Below are 18299 nucleotides of genomic sequence, written 5' to 3' on the forward strand. Positions count from 1 at the left end.
GAAAGCTTCTATTATCTAGTAAATAGGGATCTACTATCTGAAGGATGCGTAGAATTCAGATGTTGAGGAGTGGGGTCACAAAGTCCTTTGGCAGAAGGACAAGAGGTGAGACAAGGCCAGTGTGACTGGAGAGTACACAGAGAGGAAGACAAAGGTGACAATGAGGCAGAAGGTCAAATCATGCCAGTCCTTGTAGGCTATGCAAAAGACCTTGGTCTTTATCTGAAGAACAATGAGAATTCATTCAGATGGTTTGTTCAAAGCTGGTAAAGTTGGAGTGGGGTGGGGCTAGAGAAACAATTAGATTTGTATTTCGAAAAAGTCCTTTTGCTTTCTATGTGGAGAATTGATTGGAGGGAGCCAGAGAAGAAAGGGGAGACCCAATGTGATTGCATCACACAAGGCAAGAGAAGATGGCAGCTTGGTCTAGGCAGGGAGAGGGGGATGAAAAGTTAGGGGAGAATAAATAGGACTTGGGTATGGGTTAATAATGTTCATGAAAGATTTCTGGGTTTCAGGGTTGCACACCTACATGGGGATCCCTATCCCCACAGATATAGGAAACACCAGAAGAGGATCAAGTTTGGGGAACAGGTTGGGGGTGGGGGAGGTTGAAGCCATGTGCTTTGGACTTGAAGAGTTTGAGGTGCATTTGAGATTTCTGTATGGAGTTAGGTATAATGACTACATCTCAGAGAAGACTGGAGATTTTTCATTGGTCATTATTGTTCAAGGTATAGCTCTGGATCTGATGCTAGGGAGAGAGAATGGAGTGAAAATAGAAGAGGGCCATGAGGACTCCAACATCTCATAGGATCTTGGGCCAGTGTGAGGCTCTTGTAGAGTTATTTTGATGGTTAGATGAAATACCATATGCCCCATGCCTGGAACATAGAGGCAATTCAGTAGATGTTAGATACACATCTCCCTTCTCTCCTTTTAACCGCTCTACTCCCTTTATTTTATGCTTTTCTATCTTCTGGCTCTATGTATTATAGCCAGAGACTTAAACCCCATTCTTCCAACCAGGGATGGCCCCAGGGCACCTAGTATAGACACCAGGCAAGCGCTGCTCTCCTCCAAGACCTAGCCCTGGAAAGCCTGCATCTTGAGCGCTCTCTGAAACTGAACTAAGAGACTTGGGGGCCTTTGCTTAGTTGACCAATGACCTGCATTTGGAGAACCAAATTTCTTGGCACACACAGCAACTTGTATCTTAGCATGCTAATCATGCCACCTCACATTTCTAGAACATGTTGTGTATTTTTCAGCGAGTTTTCATAACGATTATCTCAGTTGTTCATCACAGGATTTTTCATTATGAAATGCATTTGCATATTTTATTTACCTCTAATTCCTTCCCCACTGCTAAAACAATAGCGTTTTGAGCAAACGTGCATATGGATGATTTACAAATTCACTCCACTCTCTTTCTCAAGCTTGCTTTCTCTTGTGTTCCCGTTTTATTTTTAAATCATGAGTTTCATCTTCCTTGTCATAAGCCTTCACATGTTTCAGTGCTTCTCAAAATCACCATTCTGTTCTTTCTCTTCCTTTTGGCTTCTGCCCCCACTCGCCTCGTGGAGAACGAGGGCTCTGGCCCCCAGAGTCCATGGTTACGGCACATTCAGAAACTCACGTTTCTGACTCCTCTCCACCTCATTTCTCTCTGAAGCAGGTGCTGTTTATTCTGCATTGAAGCTTCATATTAGCTTTAACGAGAGATTTGTTATGCGAGACAACCTCAGGATCACGCAGCCCCATCCAGGTTCCTCCTTTGCCCCTGGTATCTTTAAGATTCTCTTCTATTTATTTTTTTCTTGAAGATTCTCTTCTGCTTCTCAGCCTCCCATCACTACTCTTCTCCTCTTATGCAGGACACTTCCCTGTTTTTCTTTTCTGGATTCTTCATCTTCTGCTACCCATGCTTATCCTCTCATTAAACATCTGGAGATTCAAACACCCATGACCTGGTCCTTGACCTTGAAGTGCTCACAGTCCGCAACAGTGGGTCTCAAACCCGATGGCGTATTTGAATCATCATATGAGGCCTTCAATAAAAAATATGAATGCAAGGGGCACCTGGGTGGCTCAGTTGGTTAAGCATCCGACTTCAGCTCAGGTCATGATCTCGTGGTCTGTGAGTTTGAGCCCTGTGTCAGGCTCTGTGCTGACAGCTCAGAGCCTGGAGCCTGCTTCAGATTCTGTGTCTCCCTCTCTCTCCGCCCCTCCCCCGCTCATGCTCTGTCTCTCTCTCTCTGTCAAAAATAAATGAACATTAAAAAAAAATTTTTTAAAGTACGAATGCAAAAGCCCTAACCCCAGAGGTCCTGCTTTAATCAGTCTTGAGTGGGGACCTAGGCATTGTTATTTTTTAAAGGACATCCTAATGTGCAGCCAGGGATGAGAACCACTCACTGGCCTAATGGGTAAGACAGATGTATAAACAGGGGCACCTGGGTGGCTTAGTCGGTTAAGTGTCCGACTTCTGCTCAGGTCATGATCTCACGGTTTGTGGGTTTGAGCCCTGAGTCGAGCTCTGTGCTGACAGCTCAGAGCCTGGAGCCTGCTTTGGATTCTGTGTCCCCCTCTCTCTCTGCCCCTCCCTGCTCACACTCTGTCTCTCTCTCTCAAAAATAAATGAATGTAAAAAATAAAAAGGAAATATGTGCAAACAAATGATTTTAGTATAATGTGAAGGCAGAAGCAAGCACAGAGGCTGGAGGAGAATGGAAGAGAAGCCCCTTATTCAACCTGGGAAGCCAGAAAGCAGGGGTGATTAGTCAGAGCAGATGACTCAGGGCTTCAACCCATCCTAGAGAAGCTTTTCACAGAGCCCTCCCCTCCAGCTTTCCAGTAGGAGAAAAAGTACTGAAATGACCTATGTTTTCTCTGCTGATCCCTCCCTGTCCTAGGGTGGTGCACATTTGGGCCACCTTGATGCTGTGTCTGACCCTCAGCCCCTATGCGCACTTTCCTCTCCAGGTTCTTTCTTTTCTCTTCCCCAGTTGTTTGGCATTTTCTTTGCCTCCGAAGCTCCCACAGACATTTCCTCTGGCCCATTGTCTGGTCCAAAGCTCATTCTGGATCTTGACGCGACAGTTCCCCTACGACGTCCTCTTTGGCCCCGCTGTGATTTCTCTTGTGATGGCTGAGCAGTTTGCTGCCATCGCAAGAGATCTGCTGGTGCCCCCCACCCCCACCCCGCCGGCCCCCCAGTGCCAGCACTGAGGCTGTGCTGTTAGGTAGGGTGGGAGTCAACCACAGCAGTGGCCTCCAGCTGGCCCCAGCTGCCCACCATCCTTCTGAAATGTGTTGCTGCTTTCTTGGCTGGCCCTCTCCTTTTCCTGGGTCAGCAGTCTGACGTTTGCTCTGTCTTGAGGCGGTTTCGAGAACTCCGGAGCCAGATCCTAAGTCCCTGGAGGCACTATCTTGGTTTTACAGCTTGGCCAGTTCTGGAATTGGCCTGGGAAACCATATTCTTCCCCCACGGCCTGCCCCCCACTCTCACTGAGGCTCACTGTACTCCTGAAACAGGACTCTACACACGGCTCCGTTGTTCACACTTCCTCACTGGGTCTCGTCTCATTCGGTTGGACAGCAGCCCTCTGATCTCCTCGTGTTTCTGCGGAACGTCTGTGTGTGGCCCTATACTCCCACTGCCACCTTGACTTTCTCTCTTAATTACCAGGATTCTGTTAACACAGACTTCTTACTTTGCTTCTTTGATTTTTTTTTTTTAAAGTGATTTCTGTTTCATTCTCTCACCTTTGCCATTTCTCTCTCTGCTTTTCATTACAGTTGACCTTTGAGCATCAGGGTTTGAATTGCACAGGTCCACCAATATGTGGGCTTTTTTACAGTATGGCCCTGTAAATGTATCTTCTCTTCCTTATGATTTTTTAAGTAAGTTTGTTTATTTTGAGAGAGAGGGAGAACGTGTGAGTGGGGGAGGGGTAAAGAGAGAGAAGGGGAGAGAGAATTCTAAGCTGACAGCACCAAGCCGGACACGGGGCTTGATCCCACGAACTGCGAGGTCATGACCTGAGCTGAAATCAAGAGTTGGACGCTCAACAGACTGAGCCACCCAGGAGCCCCTCCTTATGATTTCCTTAATGACGTTTCTTTTCTCTAGCTTACTTTATTGTAAGGATACAGTGAAGGATACATCTGGGTGTTAATAGGCTGTTGATGTCATCGGTAAGGCTTCTTCTGGTCAACAGTAGGCTATTGGTAGTTAACGTTTTGGGAAGTTGAAAGTTACACAGGGATTTACTACTATCTGGGGTCATAACCTCTAACCCCTGTCTTGATCGAGGGTCAACTGTATTTACTTCTACAAATGGGATTTCCTAATTTGCTCCTTACAACTTTGGCCTTATTCTTGCCTGTAAGACTGTCTCACATTATCTTTCCAGATGACCCAGCACCATTTGGCTTATGAAAAGGTGAACCAGACTCCCTTGCTGGGAGTCACTGCTGTTCGACCAGCTTCTGACATGATGGGACTTTGTGTACCATCCATGCCCTCTCTGGAGGAACACATCCCACACCCAGCTCACCGGAGTCCACGGGCTTCTTATAACATGCCTGGAAGATGCATAGGGGTAGCAACTGCTATTCATGTTTTGAAATTAGGAAAATGAGACTTAGCCAGAAGGACACCGAGGCCTAGAAGGGAACCAGCTCCTCAAGCTCATGTGGCTGGTAAGGGAAGAACTGGGGAGAGAATGCATCCTAAGTAATTCCCAGAGCATTACTTGCCCCAGGGTTCCGTACTGGACGCGACCATTGGGTAGCCAGCTGGTGCGAGGGTGAGTGCTGGATCCTGCCCTCAGGAAGTTTCAATAAAATCCTTCTTGGTGTGAGCCTATGACCCTGGCTGACTGGTCTGTTGGGTTAATGTTTCAGAATGGCAGATGAGTCACCGTGTTTCTATTTATTTTTAGGGTGTCAACCACAGGGACTCTGGGAACAAGGTTCAGCAACACCTTCCCTTGTATACTAGATACACAGCATGCAATATTTTCCCACTGGTTTTCTGGTTAGGACATGTTTTTAGTCGAGTGTCTGTGTTCTCTTTGGGTGAGCAGTCTACCAATGAGGCCAAACTCCATCATTCCAGATCACATGTGTGAATGTTCAAGGGTGGGGGTTTGCTATACTTCAAGCTGAGGCTAAAAAGGGGATACCTGTGTGGCTGGGTGAGAGACAACATCTCTTCTTCCCTTTCTTTTTTTAAAAAAAAAATTTTTTTTTCAACGTTTATTTATTTTTGGGACAGAGAGAGACAGAGCATGAACGGGGGAGGGGCAGAGAGAGAGGGAGACACAGAATCGGAAACAGGCTCCAGGCTCCGAGCCATCAGCCCAGAGCCTGACGCGGGGCTCGAACTCACGGACTGTGAAATTGTGACCTGGCTGAAGTCGGACGCTTAACCGACTGCGCCACCCAGGCGCCCCTCTTCTTCCCTTTCTTAGAGAACATGCAGTATCACTCTCCATAACAGTCTTTGCTCCTGCCCAGGAGGAGCGTCTAGACCGCTGGACAAAGGCTAACATTTATGGGGTCATCTTTTCCTGATGGGTGGGGCTACTGTGATTCGGGATCAAGAGCCAGATTGGCTGCTTCTTCTCTGATTCCCAACTTCAAACAGATTGCTCCTCTTCTACGTCATCTCAGAGGGGAGCACATTTGGTTCAGGCCCAGGACTATCTTCTAGAAGGTTCACATCTGTGTAGTTGAGCTTCCCAGTCCCATCTCAGCAGGCAAGCTTTGGGCGTGTGTATGTGTGTGGTGATATGTTCCAATACCCACATTTGGGAGTGTTGGAAGTCCTGTATATTTCCTTGATTACTTTCTGAATTCTCCATTGCAAATGCTAGGAAAGGCTGTGGTTTGGGAGCTGGAATGTACCAGAGTTGATGAACAAACTTGATATTTGCTTCCCATTTGGCTGTGATCTTGTGTGCCCACGTCACTGATTTGGGCACCTGTCATCATGGAAAAGGTGTGATAAGAAGTTGAAAAAGCATAAACACTGTGGAAAAGCTCAAAGGTAAACTCCTTTAAGTTCAAAGACACAAGGAATGCTCAGGACAACACAAAAGAGAAGTCATTTAACCCCTAACAGGACTCACCATCACAGCGCTGGGGCAGGCTAACGCTGAGGGAACCTGAGGAGACGAGGGGCCTTATGTGCACGGGGGCCCAACTACATGTTGGGAGCTGTTTGAACACCTTACATACAGTATTTCATTTAATCTTCATGACAAACGAAGGACCTCATGAGCCGGATATGATTATTCCCACTGACTCAAGGCTCAGAGAGGTCAAGGCACTGGCCCAAGGCCACAGGGTGACTTAGTAGCAGATTTGGGATGAGAATTAATGTCACCCAAGTCCCATTATAAAAGCCTGGAACTAGCCCCCGGGAGAATGAAGTGCTCCTCCCTGGAGGGGTTGGCACTGGGGAGGACAGCCCTGTCCCTCAGGCCTCCATGGGCCAGATGGACTGTGGTGTTATCCTATGTAGTGGTCCCTTTCTGAAGTACACAGAAGAGACAATTTTCTGCTTGGGGATAAAGTTCAGAAGGTGGAACTGGGTGGTGCGGTGCTGGCTGCCTGCCAGCTGTGAACAAGGAACCAGAATACCTGGAATGTGGTATGAGAGCCAAGACAGAGCAAGGCCCCAAGTTCATGTACTTCTAAAATTTTAATTTAATTTAATTTAATTTAATTTAATTTAATTTAATTTAATGAGTGAGCAGGGGAGAGGGGCAGAGAAGGAGAGAGAATCTTAAGTAGGCTCCACACTCAGCATGGAGCACGACATGGGACTCAATCTCACAATCCTGGGATCATGTGCTGAGCTGAAATCAGGAGTCGAACGCTCGACCAACTGAGCCACCCAGCGCTCCCTTCATTCATGTACTTTTGTCTAGGTGTTAGGAGGCCTTCATTTTTATGCCCGTAGCGCCATGGAGAGCTTGCTGTGGGGAATAAGGACATATCACTCTTCCTTCCCTTCAAGGTAAAACCTCTTGGAGGTTTTCCTTAGTCCTATTCAAATAGAATATGTGCCTAGGGAGAGCCTATGAGTGCTGGCACCCTCCTTAAATAGTGGGGTTGGAGAGAGACTCAGGACTTGTGCTCATTCCTGAGGTCTTGACTCAGCAGTCACCTCTTCCTACCTTTGGACTGGGCTGACACCTCTGCGAGAACATCCTCTGTGTTCCTTAGTTCTTCCTTAAGGTGCCTTTCAACTGTTGTCTAGTAAGGACAATACTAACACTTATACACTCATACTGTGTGCCCGGTATCAGTACAAGTATTTTGTATTTATTCATTCATTCAATCTTCGCAACATAGGTATAGCATAGGTATCATTATGTTTTGGAAAAAAAAAAAAAGGTGACTTATTTATTCTGAAAGAGAGAGATACAGAGCGAGCAGGGGAGGGGCGGATCCCAAGCAGGCTCCACCCACACGGTCAGCCTGGAGCCCCACATGGTCTCCATGACTACATTTCTAGCTTTCCTTGGAGTAAGTGTGGCTATTTGACTATGTTCTGGCTAAGGAGACGTCAGTGGAAAGATCATAGGATGCTTTCCGGAAGACTCCTTTAAAAGGGAAGAATCTGGTCCTTCTCCCTTTCTTCCATCTTGCTGCCTGGACAGCAGATCTGGTAGCTGGAGCTCAAGCTGTCATCTCAGAACAGGAGAAATCACATCCTCGGAATGACAGAACCTTCACGCTACCCTGAGTTATCTACCTCTGGATTTATTTCTCGTGAGACAGAAGTAAACTTCTGTCTTGTTTAAGCCACTGTTAGTTGGGTTTCCTGTTACTTTCAGTCCAGTCTAATCCTAATTGACAGCATTAAATATGGGTAAGAGCTAAGGTCAATAATTGTTTGTGAATTGACAGTGAGTCCCCAAGAGAAGCCTGGCTTGTCCTCTCTCCATCTCTCAGGTACTGGTGAGAGAGAATCTCGGGTTTTCACAAGAAAATGTCCTGAAACCCTGAAATGCCTCTTGTGCCTTATGGGTCTGGGCAGGTTTGCATCTGGAAAATGGGTTGTGCCTGGAACACGGTTCTCAGGTATGGTGGTCTGGGCTCTATTGGCCTTCCTTCTCCAGACACACAGGGACAAACCAAAGGGGCAGAGCCAGACTTAGGTTCTGAATATGGGCTTCTGCATCAGCTTTGCCCCACTGAGGTGAGCTGAGGAAGCCCCAGAAAGTCCAGAAGGATCAGTGAGGTGGACTGATTGCCTCTTCTGTTATTCTTGTTGCTGCTACTGGCATGCTTTGAAATTAATTGATGGTTTCCTTTTTTTTTTTTAATTTGTTCCTCCCTTTGCTTTTTCTGAATTAATTTTTTCATCGTGAAATATTTCAAAGATTAGACAAGAATAGAAAGGAGCATAATGAATACCTATTTACCCACCATTAAGCTTTATCAAATCTTAACATTATGTCATATTTGTATCAGATCTCATTTAAAGAAGTAAAACATTACTGATATAATTGAAGCTTCCTGTATATTACACCCCCCCTTCCCATTCTTCTCCCTCTTCCTCAGAGGTAACTATTACCATGAATCCACTGTTTATCATTCCTATGTATGTCTTTACACTGTTAGTACATATTTATGCATCCATTAATACAACATAGCATTGTTCAGCAGGGTTTGAAATTTTATATATAAATTGTAGCATACTCCACTTATCATTGGATTCTCCATGGAATAATTCTACCATAATGTATTTCTCCATTTTCCTGTTGATGAATATTAAGGATATTTCCTTTCTTTCTTTTTTTTAACCCAGACAGTACTGGTGGGACACATTGTGGGAGTTTCCTTAGGGTTAAATTGTTAGAAACTATGCCCCTTAAGTCAAACTATGCACCTGTTTTTGTACGGGGCCAAAAATTAAGGATGGGTTTTATTTACTATTTTTAATTTTAATTTAAAAAATTGACATTTTAGGGGCACCTGGGTGGCTCAGTCGGTTAAGCAGACTGACTTCGGCTCAGGTCATGATCTTGTGGTTCGTGGGTTTGAGCCCCGCATCGGGCTCTGTGCTGACAGCTCGGAGCCTGGAACCTGCTTCCGATTCTGTGTTTCCCTCTCTCTCTGCCCCTCCCCCCACTCACGCTCTGTCTCTCTCTGTCTCAAAAATAAATAAACATTAAAAAAGTTTTAAAAATGGACATTTTAGCCATTTTTAGGTGTATAGTTTAGTGACACTGAATACATTCACATTTGCCTCTATCCATTTCCGGAACTTTTTATCTTCCCAAACTGAAATTCCGTCCCCATTAAACAATAAATAACTCCTTATTCTCCACTCCACCATTCTACTTTCTGTCTATGAATTCGACTACTCTGGGCACCTCATATGAGTGGAATCATACAGCATTCTTTCTTTTGTTTCTGGCGTATTTCACTCAGCATAATGTCTTCAAGGCTCATCATGTTGTACCAGAATTCCTTCCTTTTCAAGCTGAATAATATTCCCTTGTATGTATATAGCACATTTTGTTTATCCATTCAACCGTGGGTGGATGGTTTTTACATTAAAAATTTTTTTTAAATGTTTATTTATTTTTAAGACAGAGAGAGTCAGAGCATGAATGGGGGAGGGGCAGAGAGAGAGAGGGAGACACAGAATCTGAAGCAGGCTCCAGGCTCTGAGCTGTCAGCACAGAGTCCGACGCGGGGCTCGAACTCATGAACCATAAGATCACGACCTGAGCCGAAGTCTGATGCTTAACTGACTGAGCCACCCAGGCACCTCAGTTTTTACATTTTTAATGGTTAAAAAATAAGAATATTTTGTGGCACATGAAAACTACACAAAATTCAAATTTCAGTGTCCAGAAAAAGTTTTATTGGAACACAGTCCACAGGCATCCATTGAAGTATTGACTACTGCTGCTTTTCATGCTAAAATGGCAGAGTTGAGTAGTTGGGACAGAGACTGCATAGGCTAGAAAGCCTAAAATATTTACTCTCTGGCCCTTTACAGAAAAAAATTTCTGAACCTTGCTCTATGATATGTAATCACTTAGGGGTGGAATGGTTGAATGGTAACTATTCTCCCCTTCCTCCCCTCCCCCTCCCCTCTCTCCCCACCCCCTTCAACAACTGCTTCTACAACTTCTCTTTTTCTTCTCCAAGGGCCCAGATTCTTTGTTTAAATGAAAGCTGGGAAGGGTTCTTCAAAAGCATTGTGTGGTTAGTTATTTGCTGTATGACAAAGAACTTTGAAATGTCAATGGCTTATAAGAAGTATTTATTTTGGGCTTATAGGCCTGCATGTTGGCTAGGGTTTGGCTGGTTTGTAGTGGGCTCAGCTCAGCTTGGCTTCTCGCTGTAGTTTGGGTCCAGGTCTTCTCCACATGCTTCCTTGGGCTTGTAGCTAACTGGGGCAAACTTTTCTCATTGAAAAACGAAGGGGTTCTAGAGGGTAGGTCCAGTGGCACGAGCACATTGCAAGTCTTTGCTAGTGTCATGCAAGCATCCCAATGGTCCAAGCATGGGGATATACACTCTGTCCACCATGAAGCCACGGTAAGAATGTGGGTGTACAATGCTCCCACAGGGGAGTGAAGGTCTGAGACCAATAATCCATCTAGCACAGGCATCAACTTTTTTAGCTTCAGAACTTTTCTTCAAACAAATCCTTACGTGGAGTTTGAATATATAATATAGACAAGAGTGAAGCTGTTCTGATAGATGTGGGGGGTGGGCTGAATCCTGCCCTGTACTCCCCTGCAGGGCCTCCTGGGATGTCTCTGCAGAGTCTCCCGATGTCATGGACTATCATTTGACAACCACCCCTCTTCTAGGAGATTTCATGGAGCTCTTCCTCCTCCAGGGTCCGGGGATCTGAAGCCATGGTTAAGAAGGAGCAGGCCTTCCTGAAGGTTGGGTCTCAATATGGGGTCCAGAAGGGGCACCTCCTAGAAACCAGGTATAGAGGATGCCTTGGGTCACACCTGACTGCCAGCAGAGCCAGACAACGGGTAGCAAACAACCCCGATTTGTTCCACGACTCAGCCCCAACCGGCTGGGTTGCTGCAACTCTCACTCCTTGCCTGCCTCTGACTCAGGTGCAGGAGATTGTTGTCTAATGGAACATCTGGCTCTCAGGTCACAGCGTCGTGGGGGGGGGGGGGGCGGGCATTGTGACGCTTATCATTACTGATTTGCCAGCACAGTCTTGGCGGTGCCTTTTGGGCAAGTAGGCTGTTGCTATTTGTAGAACTGAGCCAAAGGCCAGCCCCTTCCCATGTGGCCTCTCCACTTCCTTGCTCTCTGCAGTGGCATCAGCTTTTATTCCTACAGGCAGGTGGAGGCAAGAAGGAGGTGAGTGAGGACTTAGTGTCTACAGAGGCTTTGTCATACACTCACTTGTTCTCTGTGTATTTATTTAGCATCTGTTATGTATCAACATCTGGATTAGGCACTGCGCAGATAGTGAGAAACAAGAAAATAGAGCCAGATACCTGCTGTCTAACCCACTTGCTGGTGAAGACTTGTTTCCCCCAGATGGACAGATTTTCCAGGGTGACTTCTGTATACCTGGTGTTGGCTGGCTGCTTAGACCCACTGCTGCTGTGCCCTCTTCCCAGCCAGAGCAGCCCTCCTGGCATCTGCTACTTTCACCCTCCCTCTTGCTTCCCTGTTTGAACTTAGCACCATGAGCCCTTAGGGCTGCCTTCTTCAGAGGCCAGCCCTGGAGTTGAAATTCTCCCTCTACCCAACCCTGCCCTGAGCCCTGATCTGGCTTGTTCTCAACCCCTTTGCCCAAGACTAGAAGGAAGTGAGCACTTTTAAGGCCAGGTGTTGAATTCTTCTGATGATACAGTTAGATAAAGCTTCTGGAATAACTCCATTACCTTTGTAAAAATTAGCTTCCTTTGATGAGGAAACTGAGTGATGACTAAAGCTACCTTTTCTGGAGAAAGGAAAGATTATTCAGGAGAGGGGCAAGCTTCCACTTCTTTTCTTTAAAAAAAATATTTTTTTAATGTTTATTTTTGAGAGAGAGAGCAAGTGAGAGAGAGCGAGCACAAGCAGGGGAGGGGCAGAGAGAGAAGGAGACATAGAATCTGAAACAGGCTCCAGGCTCTGAGTTGTCAGCTTGGAGCCCAACACGGGGCTCGAACTCACGAACTGTGAGATTGTGACATGAACTGAAGTCTGACACTTAATTGACTGAGCCACTCAGGTGTTCCCCTTTCCTTTCCTTTCCTTTCCTTTCCTTCTTTCCTTTCCTTTCTTCTCCTCTCCTCCCCTCTCCTCTCCTCTCCTCTCCTCCTCTCTTCCCTCCCCCCTCCCTTCCCCTCCCCTCTCCTTTTCATTTCTTTTTTCAGAGACAGAGAAATGCAGATAGAGAGTGAGAGAGAATCTTAAGCAGGCTCCACACTCAGAATGGAGCCTGAGGCGGGGCTGGATCTCACACCCATGAGATCATGATCTGAGACAAAATCAAGAGTCGGATGCTTAAATGACCGAGCCACCTAGGCACCCTGCAAATTTCCACTTCTTATTTAGAATGTCTAAGGAACCATGGGCACCTGGCTAGCTCAGTTGGTAGAGTATGTGACTCTTGATCTCGGGGTTGTGAGTTCAAGCCCCACGTTGGGGACAGTAATTACTTTAAATTAAAAGAATGTTTAAGAAACCAGAACCAGATAGCTATTGCCTGCATCTTTTAGGGGTGCCGACTGTCGCCTTCTATCTATCTCCTCTGTTTTCCTGTCTTCCTGTTTGTCTCTTCTGCCAAGCCTGACTCTGCACTCCCAGGAACAGAAATACACACCCAAGAGTTCATGACTGCCTTTCAGTCCCATGAACTCCGTACTTGTTTGCAAGGCTGTTTTAAGCAGTGTGGGGTCTGAACTCAGCTGTTGTCCCCACATGGGAGCCTTTACAAGACAGTAGTGACCTGGATTTTAGATATAGTGGAGCCACATAGGCTCTGATCATTCCTTGGGAGCAGTGTCTCCTTGTTTTGTTTGTTTGTTTGTTTGTTTGTTTAAGTAGGCTCCACACCCAACATGGAGTCCAACCCCGGGGCTTGAACTCACGACCCTGAGATCAAGACCTGAGTTGAGTTAAAGAGTGGGACGCTTAACCGACTGAGGCCCCCAGGCACCCCTCCTTGTATTTTGGATGTTTGGTGTTTGATGGTTAGCCATGGGACCTGGCATTTCACAATGTTAGGTCTCTGTGCAGCTTAACTTATCTGCATTCTTGTTGACCCTTAATCAGTAAAGATGGTCTTGGCTTACCCACGGGACAGAGTTTGATTTATCGGATTGCTTTCTTTACTGAGGCTCAGGGGTAGGGCAATGCCTCCCCTCCCTTTTTTATTCAAGTATAATTAGTTCCAAATGCACAATATAATGATTCAGCAGTTCTGTACATTACTCAGTGCTCATCGGATGCCTTCCCCACTTTATATGGTCAAGAGCAGTCATCTTAACCTCTCTGACTCGCTTGTTCTTTGGCATGCGGGGGAGGGAGGGAGAAGATGCTGCGGTTTAAAAAACACAAGAGTATATGCTTCCTCCTCCAGATCTTCACCCTGATTAAATGCCCAACGTTAGCTTTTCCATGTATATAGGGATGCGAGTGTGTGTGTGTGTGTGTGTGTGTGTAAGTGGGAGGGTAGCATAGGCCACCAAGCACCTTTTTCATGGAACCATAGAGGGTTTGACAATGTTTGTGATTTTTCATTAAAATCTTGAATAAGAATGTAAGTAAGCCAAGGTAGGTAATACATGGCTCTTAGCACGTAATAACAAGAGGTAACATTTGTTAAGCACTTACTGGATGCTTTCCCTTATGTGAAATGCACAAGGCTTCTAATTGATTTGCATTATCATCATCCTTATTGACAAGTGGGTCACTCAGTTGGGAATGGCAGAGGAGGGGCTTGACTTCAGGTCAGACTTGGCATCAAAGCTCTGTAAACTCTACCCCTTATTGGTTGAGCTGTTGAAATGATTCTTCCATTGGAAACTTTTTTTCCTTCCTGACAGAAATGTTTCTCTTAGGATGGGTCAGAGGCCCAAATACAGGCCTGTGGATCACCAAAACCCAAGAGCTTGCCACTCCTGACTCCCTGCAAAGCCCAAGATTCATAGCTACCTCTTGGAAAGTTTTGAAAAAAGAGGATTTTCTTGTCTCAAAGGTCCCTCTGGCCCGGAGGCTGTTGAATGAGGACTCTTTTCAGTAAGTCATAATTCCCTTGAACTTCTCCCCCTGCTAATCCACTATGATGTTTATTTTTTCAAAGACCAATGTTTATTAGGCACCAGCTATGTATAAGGTCATTCCCCCTTTCTCCTCACACCAACGTAGGAATGGTGAAGTAGGTATAATTATCCTTATATTATAGTTGAAGAAATGGAGATGAGGACGCTCTCAATTTTGCGAATGGTGAGTGAAAACACCATAAGCCAAGTCATCAGGTGGGTGATTAGGAAGCATAGCTAGAGGATGACAGTGTTAGGAGGGGCTGTGCCGATCATCAGACCACACCCAGATCTCTTATTTCAAGGGTCAGGAAACTGAATGCAGCCTAGAGATGAAATGTCCGGCATCACACAGAACGTAGGAGCACAGGGGGAACGAGACCGAGGCTGCTTTATGCTGTATATAAATAAGACTGTTTTGAGCTCAGCACTACTGACATTTTGGGCTGAATAATTCTTTGTTTTAGGGGGCTGCCTTGTGCATTGTAGGATGTTCAGCAGTATCCCTTATTTCTACTCACTCAACTCCAGTAGCATGCCTCTCCCCAGTTGTGGTAACCAAAAATGTCTTCTGTCATTACTAAGTGTCCTCTGGGGGACAAAACCACTCTCCCGGTTGAAGGCCACTTCAGGCCCATTGAATAGCAAGAACCTGGAGCCTCTTCCCTTGCAGTTTGGAAGAGAAATTGTTTTGGGGGCACTAGGGGGACAAAATCTTTCCTCCCAGCCCAATCGTCCAGCACCTTTGGGGTCTCTGCTGGGGTCTCTGAACTCAGCCCAGAGAGAACAGCATTCAGAGAGCTAGGTTCAGGGAAAGTGTCAGAGGGGACACAGAATGAAAGCCAGACCTTCTGAGGGGTACACGTTATTCTCTCCATTTCCAAGATGAAGATGTAGGTGTTCAGAGGGTTGAACACACCCATCGAATCAAGTACGATCTCTCTTCCACACGCCATAGGGAGCCCCATACGATACCCAGGCTGACTGTTCATTAGTATGTGCTCTGGGCCCATGAACAATAAGGTCAGGGAGCTCCTCTTGTGTATTCTTCATCAATTACAGTAGGAGTGTATTACTATGAAGTTGTGCTCTGGAAAGATAGATCTCATCTCTTACTTGCTGTGGGCCCTGGGGCGGTTGGTTTTCCCGTTGAAGATTGCTGTCCTCACATTGACAAGATGGGGATGTCAGACTGCACCACCGATGAGCAGTCTTTTTGCTCTCCCCATCCACTTCCCCACGTTCCCAATCTTGACACTTGAACCTGTAACGGTGTTTATAGGTTGAATTGATTTTAATTAAAGATGAGAGTAGCTTTATGGAGGAATATGTATATTCTTAAAATTTTTTTAATGTTTATTATTTTTGAGAGAGAGAGAGAGAGAGAGAGACAGAGAGCAAGCAGGGAAGGGGCAGAGAGAGAGGGAGACACAGAATTGGAAGCAGGCTTCAGGCCCCAAGCTGTCAGCACAGAGCCCGATGCGGGGCTCGAACTCACAGACTTCGAGATCGTGACCCGAGCTGTAGTTGGCCGCCCAACTGACTGAGCCACCCAGGCGCCCCAGGAATATGTATATTCTTAAAACTCAGATTAACCTATTTCATTGACAGGAAAGATGTCAATAAAAATGCCCCTTTAAAGACACTAACATGTTAATAACTGGGCCTTTTTGAGAAGCAGCAACATGGAAGCAGATTTCTAACCATTTATCTTAAAATTACATCATGAGCCATATGGCCAAGTGAGACAGGCCACAGGTTAAGCATTGCTGGGCGTGGTCTCAGTAGTCTCTTAGGGCTGATGTGCATTTATGGTTGTTATGTGCAAGGATAGCGCCCCCTGGTGTAAATCCTTAAGCTCCACCAAAGCTGAAATTTGTCCAGTTGCTTGCACAGAAAAGGGTGGAGGGGCTTTGGGACAAGACCAAAGTTGGTTTATCAAGAGAGTAACCAGAGAATCACATTTTTGGAAGCTTCCCGGAGGCAGTGATGTCTTTGCCATCAAAGAACATGGGTTTTGGAGTCAGACTTGGCTTTCAAATCACTGCTTCAAGGCTGTACGCACTTGGGGAGGCCACTTCTTTCAGTCTCATTTTCTGTACCTGTGAAGCTGAGATAATTAATACCCCCATCTCGGGTTTGTTTTAGGAGTGAAAGAAGGAAGTGGGGGTTGGAAGAGTGACTGAAGATGAAGCTGGAAAGGTAGAACCTGATCATGAAGAGTTTATGTACCATGGCCAAGAGTTTGAATCTGACTCCAAGAGCAAGGGAGCCAGAGGAAGCCTGCAGGCAAAAGTGACATGATGGCATTTGTGTGTTGGAAAGATAACTGGTGGCAACAAAGACAGTGGAGAAGGTCTGTGACTTTGGTGGTGGTGATGGAGCTAGACTAGATGGGAAAGCCATTTTGGAAGAAATGATGTAATATGGCGGCTAATGAGATGGGAAGGGAGAGGGTGCTGTCAGAAAAGGCAACATGCATATGTACAGCTGTTAACGTGCTTTCCCATAAACCTACTTACCTCACTCTCATAATAGTTTTCTGAGCAAGATATTATAATCATTATCATTTCATATGTAAGGAAACTGAGAGGGAGGTTAAGCCAAAGGCTATATATGTAGTGAGTGGTCAAATCAGAACACAGGCCATCGGTTCCCAATTCTGCCTCTGTCTCTTAGGTCACACTGCCTCTCAAGGTTCAGTGGGCAGTCCCTGCAGAGTGGGAAGCAGTCTGCGACCAGGGGTGGACGTGTGCCGGGCCCCCAGGTTGTACAATCTCCCCGGTTGCTAAGAGTCTCTGATAATTAGAGTCCCCAGGTTGCTAGGAGACCTGGGTTGCTAGGAGTCTCAGTTTATTATAGGTCTTGGGTTGTTAGAAGCCGCAGGTTATTCAATTTTTCAATTTATTAAAGGCTTCATGGTTCTCAAAGGCCCCAAGTTATTAGAATCATCAGTTATTAGGGGCCCCAGGCTCTTAGGGCTCTAAGCTCTTGAAATCATTGGGCTGTTAGCCCACCCTGGTTGCTAGGAATCTCAGGATTTTAGAGGCCTTCAGTTTGTAGAGGCTTTAAGCTTTTGAAGGCGTCACTTTGCTGGAAGCCTCACTTTTCAACATATCCAGCTTGTGATGGGTCCCAAAGTGCTAAGGACCCGAGCGCAGATTTTTCGGTCCCGTGGCTTCCCAAAGTCGTGAGCCAAGCACGTGGATTTCTTCCTCCCATTCGGCCTCTTTCGGTCTGCTCAGATGATAGTCTAACTGCAGCTTTGGGTTTTCCTCCGGGGGTTTCATCCTGGGTGACCTCCTTCAGCCCCACAGCTGCATGGACCTGATTTATTCTGCTTGGGGTTCTAACCGCTTAGGCACTGGTTGGAAGGCCTTTAGAGCAGAAACTTGGTGCGATTTCTAGATAAGCCAGATATTGAAGCACACTTGGGTTATGCTTCTAACATTCACCCTCTAGCTAGTCGGTTTTAAGTAATCTTAAATTAGACTTTGCGAAAAATTCCAGAGTTGATTGCCCCTTTATTTACCATTATTTTACTAGCTTGGTCAGAACCAGTAAAACTAGCCTGTGCATGTTTCCTTTTGAAAACACTTTTTATTATCAAATAATTAGAGACTCACTGAAAGTTGCAGAAGTAGTAGAGAGAGAGCCCTTATACCCTTCATTCAGTTTCCCCCCATGGTTACATCCTCTATAACTATAGTATACTATCAAAATTGGGACATCCACTTTGCCACAATGTGCGTGTGTCATCCTATGTCACTTTATTCAAAAATACTTTTTAACGTTTATTCATTTTTGAGAGACAGACACAGAGCACGAGTGGGGGAGGGGCAGAGAGAGCGGGAGACACAGAATCTGAAGCAGCTCCAGGCTCCGAGCTGTCGGCACAGAGCCGGACGCGGGGCTCGAACCCACAAAGCGCGAGATCATGACCTGCTCTGAAGTCTGTCGCTCAACCAAGTGAGCCACTTTGCACCCTGTCTTATGTCACTTTATAATGCGTACATTTGT

General features: G+C 45.9%; 1 long non-coding RNA gene across 1 annotated transcript; it reads left to right on the forward strand.

The window, feature by feature from the left end:
- Window positions 1-11231: 11231 nt before the first annotated feature.
- LOC125151832 (uncharacterized) lies at window positions 11232-18119 on the forward strand. Its single transcript, XR_007146958.1, has 3 exons — window positions 11232-11379; window positions 14079-14256; window positions 16428-18119. It is a non-coding gene; the product is annotated as an uncharacterized LOC125151832 (long non-coding RNA).
- Window positions 18120-18299: the final 180 nt, after the last annotated feature.

The sequence above is a fragment of the Prionailurus viverrinus genome, chromosome E1 (assembly GCF_022837055.1).
Source record: "Prionailurus viverrinus isolate Anna chromosome E1, UM_Priviv_1.0, whole genome shotgun sequence".
Lineage (NCBI taxonomy): Eukaryota > Metazoa > Chordata > Mammalia > Carnivora > Felidae > Prionailurus > Prionailurus viverrinus.